Consider the following 7,351-nt stretch of genomic DNA (forward strand, 5'->3'; position numbering starts at 1 on the left):
GTCCTTACAATACATCATGTCGGCTATACAATAATATTACAATACAAAACAATATAATTTCCATGTCGGCTAGGAGTGCCGGTAAGATCTTCTGTCAATGTAGACTGGATGTCGGTGAGAATATACTTGTAGTGCCTGTCGGTGTTGGTAGATGATGTATGTTGCCGGTGTAACCTATGAACCATATTACCTGTTGGTTTCCATCAATGACAACATCAACTATTCTCATCTGAGTGTATAATTCCAACATCCACTACCTCCATTATGGGGCATTTCAATCCTTTGCAACATATTCATTGGGTCTCCATCCTCCTATCCTTCATCCTTTATTCCTCCATCTCCTATTATTATCTATCTAATAAATCCATCTATGTCCCATACAAGACATCTTTCCATCAATTCCATCTTTTTACCAATCCTAGCTTCTCCCTTGTCATTGGTTCCCATTTATTCTTCTATCTTAACCATCATATTCTCCATGTAATCTTATCATATCCAATCTTTTTATCCTCCTCCCATCTTATCCTGTCCCTTCATCCCTATAATCCAAAATCCCAAATTAATCCAATTCAATGCAATCAATCCTCATTCATTTAATACAATGTTGTAATCTAGCTCATCATCCTTAATCAATCCATCATCTTGATCCAAATTAGTTGAATACATTGATCAACATGTTGGCATTCTACACTCTTATGAGAATAGTTTATGTTGTCATTGATGGCAACCAACTGGCAATCATCTAGCAACCAACCGACAGATACCGGCACCGGAAATAAACTTCTGCATACATCGACAGACACTTCACCGACATCGGCAACAATGCATATCGACACTCAGGCTGACATGGAATAAACTTTTGTTTATTATTTTGTAATGTAATTATCTTTTGTAAAAGCCGACATGGTACATTGTAATAGACTCATATATGTATGAGATCTTATAGGTCATTTTTATAGAGGTAGATGGAAGAAAGTTGTAATATGTAATAAGGCAATTTTGTATAAGGTGATATAGTTGACAATGAAGGTTTTGGTTATTGACTGAGCTTAAACTGGTACTGAACCTGGCATGAGAGATGTTGTTTTGAAACAATACATTGTATTCGATTTGATAATCAATTTTGTAGTTAGTGTGACTCTTTATTGAGCAGTGTGCTCTAGGTAGTTGGCCTCCCTACATGTGCAGGCCCCTCATTGTAAGTAGTATTTATTCATTGGCTAGTGAGTAAATATTGTGGGTCACAAATCCCACCGATGTTTTTCCCACACTGAGTTTCCTCGTTAAATATCTTGTATTATGGTGTGTTTTCTATGTTGTCTCTATTATTCTTATTTGCTGCATTAATTCTTATTTACCGGTACACTATTTTGGGATGCAAAGTTTTAAATAAGTATAAATATTATGTAAATCGGTTAGAAACTAATTCACCCCCCTTCTCAGTGTCCTTGGGACTATCATTGATTCTAACAATTGGTATTAGAGCCTGGTCCTCTTTTTGCAATAGCCTAACAACTTGAGGAAGATTCTGATACTGATATAGATGGAGAACTTAAGAAAATAGTTGGAAGGAGCTCTTGAAGATTATGATGCAAAAAAATTGAAGAATATCAAACTTGAAGATGATTTGAGGACTGCATAGGAATTCATAAAAGGACTTTAGGAGAACTTTTCTATAGCATAAAATTAAAGAAAATAACTTCATGAGAAGATGTAGAATGATGATGATGAAAAATAAACTCTTAGAGATATTGCAAACAAGTTGAGATAAGAAAATAGTAATATGACAAATGAAATGCAAGATATGACTATGAGGTTATGTAAAGACATTGAAGACAGGAAGAAGAATGAAGAAGACTTGGCTAGGAGACTTAATGATGTTGGAAATGAAAATCTAAGACTTAGTCATGAAAATGATATGCTAAAGACAAATCTGATTCATATGCAACATGATAAAACTAAGCTTATGAGACAAGTTGGAATTTTGGAAAATGAGTTGGCTACTGCAAATGAGAACAAAGACAAATTCAAGAAAAGTTCAGAAAAGCTTGATGACATGTTGAAAAGTCAGAAGCCTAATGGAGATACAAATGGACTTGGATTTGAAGTTGGTGAAAGTTCTAGTATTGCAAACAATCAAGATCAAAACAAAATGGTAAGACAACCAAATGCTTATAAATTTAATGGCAAATGTTTTAATTGCAACAAGTTTGGTCATAAAGAAAATCAATGTAGATTTAGAAATAATCGGAATATGAACTCACCCATTGGTCAATGTTCCAAATGCAACAAAGTTGGTCATAATTCAGAAAATTGCAGAATGAATGTGAAATGCTATGTTTGTGGAAGATTTGGACATTTATCTAATCAATGCAGATCACAAACCGGTCAAGGATATGGAAAGGCTATTCAAAGGAATGATGTAACTTGTTATGCTTGTAACAAGATTGGACATATTGCAAAATTTTGTAGAAGCAAGAATGCACTGACAAACAATATGAGATCTAGCTTGAAAGGAAAAGAGAAGGTAGAAGAAGTAAGGCAAGAATTTTCTAAACAGTGGATTAAGAAAAGAGATCAGAAAGTTGATGAAACAATCTCTGCACCGGTAGAACAAAGTAACTCTCCACCGACAGGAGATTCTTCATCTAACTGAGGAATAATCCCTTGGGGGTATGGTAGCGAATTGAAAAACATGCATTCTACCCTTGGTTAATGGTGAGAAGATACATTTATTTTTTACCGGCAGGTGTGTTAAGTTTTCACTTAACCGGCGAGCATTTAATGATGTTTTAAATAAACTTTTGGCTATAAAGCACTGGGAAACCCTCATTTAAACTCACTGAGCATTCAAACTTTTTGTGAGCGTGAAATCGAGCAAAGGCATTCAAGGTGAATTTGAGAAGTGTTTTTCAAGCATTCAACAAGCATCCAAATAAGAGGTATTTTTCATAATGGTTGCTTCATCTTCCGTTCCTGAATTTATTCCGAACCCTACCATTATGGAGAATATGAAATGCCCTAGGCCCATATTCAAAATAATTCCTGATATTGCAAAGCAAGATTACTCTGTAGGAGCTTTTTCAAAAATACCTAAGGGAGTAGCATTTGTAGAAGACCTTAGGATTTACATACATTGCAATATAGAAGAGCTGAGATCTGAGGAGTTAATGAAAATGTTTATAAAGGTCATTTGTGATAAACATGGAATTGTTAAACCCAAACATAAGATTGTGGAAACTTTAGGTTTTGTGGAGCTATTGAATATCCCTCAATTTTCAGAGGAAGTGGTAAGGATTGTATTGAGTAGAGCACATGAAAAAATTTTATGGTTGGATTCTGTTTGTAAGATAACTCGACAAGCAATTAGGGTAGTTACTGATTTACCCTCAACTGGTAGTAGACTTGATAAGACAAAGAAGATTCCCAACAGAATGGTGATGACCCTAACCAGAGCAACATATAACAATAGATCACTTAGAGTAAATGACATTAAGGACATCAATGTGAGATATGTAAGTATGGTTCTTGGATACAAAGCCACACATGCTAACAGATTCAATTTTGTTTCTAGTCTTTGTATTTATAGTGAACATGAAATGATAAACAACAATGCTAAGATAAATGTGTGTGAATGGTTGAAAGATGAGCTTATTGACAACCTAAAAAAGATTAAGGGAGACAAGAAAGGTACTTTCTGCTTTGGAAACCTTCTGGTATGTTTCATGTTATATTTTGCCAAAGAGATCCCCGATACAGGACCCAAAGACTTTGGTTATGATATACTGGTAGGAAAACAACTGCAGGGAGATTCTACCAATATGGGAGCTGATAGAGATAATAACATAGCTGATTACTTTAAATCTTTCCAATCTAAGATGAGAGCTAGGGAAAGGATTCCCCAGAGCAGAATTGAGAAAAATTGCAAGCAAATCTGTTTTGTCATTAAAAGAGATGAAACCTGGATGGAAGCAATAAGCCCTAGAACTATTTGGGTTACTACAATGGGTTATGAGGTTGATTTACATGTTCTGGAAACATATGCAAAAGCACTACTTGAAGCACCAAGAGAACCGTCTGAAGAAATATTTGGAAATACTGAAACCATAGAGAGTAAAGTATCAATGGAGAAAAATAAGAAGAGAAGAGAAAAATACATTAGGGATGCATCCAATAAAGTAAAAGAAATAAAAGATAATGTCATGAACCTTAGTGGTTTATCGGCTAGTGAGCTTGAAGGACTTCAACTGGAGGCACATATTTCACTGGTTGACACATCTTTTGACAGTGAAAGTAGTAAGGCTGCTAAGTTCAAAAGAGTGGAAAGGAAGAGAAAGCCCTCACCGGTACCCTCTCCTTCTCCTAAGAAAACAAGAACATTAAGGAAGAAACAATAGGTGGTTAGGGAACCAAAGAAGAAACTCACTCCTAATAAGAAAAAGATACCAGAAAACCCCACATTGAATGACTTACTGAATTAAATAATAGAGGAAGGTAATTTGTCTAATGTGATCAAATGGTATACTTCTTCAAATGATACTGACAGAAACACTATTGAAGAAAGCATTATTCTTCATTTAGACATTTATAAGAAAGTTTTGATTGAAGTTGTTGAGGAGCTACCAAATGATCTCTACATGAGACTAGAATCTAAAAGGCTATCAGTGATGGAATTAGACAAGAAATTGAAGGTTGAAGCACTCTAGGTAGTTCACTCGATTAACTCCAAAGAAGAAATTGATGAACTTATTTATGAGGCTAACCGATCAGTATTTGCTAGTGGACACCGGCAAGTAAGCCTGATGGCTGGAAGAGTGAAGGAAATTACAGAAGAAATAGTGGATAAATGGGATATATTATTTGTGGAGAAAGAAAAGCAAGAAGAAAAGAACAGACCTAAAAAGGCATTCAAAGTGTATTAGAAAAACAAGGACAAGGGTAAAGGCAAAATTGGTGGATTTCCAAACATTAAGATTACTAACAATCTTCCACCTCCACCTTTGGATACACCACCAGTACACTTAGAAGATCCATCGGTTATTGACACTGAAGGAGTAAGACATGATGATACTAATCTTGAATCAGAGATACTTTTTACAATGAATATGGATACTCAAGAAGTAAAAATTATTGTGGATAAGGATAATTCAGAGTTTAAGGCAGACAATGTTGACAGTAGTAACATGGCAGAGACACTGGTAGAAACTGTTGAAACTGAGACATCAACACAAACAGAGCAACTGACATAGACTGAAAAACCTATTGAAGATAAAGATACTAGCACAAGGCCACCAGAGACAAAAAAACAGGCAGAAAAACAAACTGAGGCAGAGTTGCACATAGAGGCAGAGAAACCGACAGAGATAGAAGTTCACGTTGAGATTAAAATACCGGCAATTATAGAGACACTAAAACTGACTGAGAAACCTTTAAAGGTTGAGATGCAAACATAGACTAATCCACTAGAGGAAAATACAAGCAAAATAGACACATCTGATGGAAGCAAAGAGGTAATAAAAATAATTGGTCAGACATCCGACACATCTACAGGTGAATTCAGACCTACCAATGTTACAGAGGTGAATGAGGACATAATTAAGGAGAGAGTTGGAAAAGAGAAAAACAAATTCTTTTTGGATACTATAAAGAAGTGTACAAATCATGTAAACACATCATTACCAGTACTTAACTCTACAATTTTGGAGTACAAGGAGCTATACAAGGAAACATGAAAACCTCACCTTTTGACATAGGACATAGATAAGGAGATCAGTAAAAAATAGAAAGAAATTGATGACATAGCTGATAATATAATTGGTTCATCCGAACACATATTAGTTTTTGAGAAGTTAGAAAAACTTGAGAAATAGAAGACAAGGATAAAGTCAAATACTTGGGAACTTAAAAATAAACTTGGTCCTAAGTTGGACAATCTTATCTCTTAGAGAATTGAAATATCTAAGGTATTATTTCAAGGAGAGTGATCACCAGAAGAACACATGCATCATCTCACTGGCATGATCTAGCAGACTAGGGCAACTTTGAATGATAGCAAAAAGTTTATGCAGGGTTTAAATTTAGTTTTGGTAGATATTTTTCAGATTGTAACCAATCGGTTACAGAATTTGAGGTGAAATTTTTTCACTCATTTGATTATTTTTGACAAACTTTGTCATTGATGTCAAAGGGGGAGTAGTGGAGAGAAAAATGCTTATGCAGAGGAGATCACTTGCTCAAGGGGATCACATCTTTTTGGAATCTTTTTGGACTTCATTTTTTGGGAACAGTTTTTGCATTTTTCTCATGAGTGTTGCCATCAATGCCAAAGGGGGAGATTGTTGGCATTCTACACTCTTATGAGAATAGTTGATTTTTTCATTGATGGCATCCAACTAGTAATCATTTGGCAGCCAACCGGAAGATACCAGCACCGGCAATAAACTTCTACATACACCGGCAGACACTTCACTGACATCGGCAACAATGCATACCGACACTCGGGCCGACATGGAATAAAATTTTGTTTATTATTTTGTAATGTAATTATTTTTTGTAAAGTCGACATGGTACATTGTAATAGACTCATATATGTATGAGATCTTATAGGTCATTTTTATAGAGGTAGATGGAAGAAAGTTGTAATATGTAATAAGGCAATTTTGTATAAGGTGATATAGTTGACAGCGAAGGTTTTGGTTATTGACTAAGCTTAAACCAGTACTGAAACTAGCATGAGAGATGTTGTTCTAAAGTACTACATTGTATTGGATTTGATAATCCATTTTGTAGCTAGTGTGACCCTTTATTGAGCAGTGTTCTCTAAGTAGTTGGCCTCCTTGCATGTGTAGGCCCCTCATTGTAAGTAGTATTTAATCATTGGCCAGTGAGTAAATATTGTGGGTCACAAATCCCACCGAGGTTTTTCCCACACCGGGTTTCCTCGTTAAATATCTTGTGTTGTGGTGTGTTTTCTATGTTGTCTCTATTATTCTTATTTGCTGCATTAATTCTTATTTATCGGTACCCTGTTTTGGGATGCAAAGTTTTAAATAAGTATAAATATTATCTTAACCAGTTAGACATTGATTCACCCCCCCTCTCAATGTCCTTGGGAGTGTCATTGATTCTAACACAAACTTTAATCCAATCATCATCATGGGATTTATCCTTCCAAATTATTGATATATGAATTTTTCTTCTCGTTAATATTCAACCCATCAATCAATCAATCAATCAGTTGGCTTTCAACTTGGCTAGGGACAAAATTCTGGGTTACTTTTAGTTTGTTGTGCATGCTTTCTTATTTCTTTTGTGTGTTATCATTGCTTGCATTTATTATGGTCTTTAAATC

Source organism: Cryptomeria japonica, chromosome 5, assembly GCF_030272615.1.
Source record: "Cryptomeria japonica chromosome 5, Sugi_1.0, whole genome shotgun sequence".
Taxonomy (NCBI): Eukaryota; Viridiplantae; Streptophyta; class Pinopsida; order Cupressales; family Cupressaceae; genus Cryptomeria; species Cryptomeria japonica.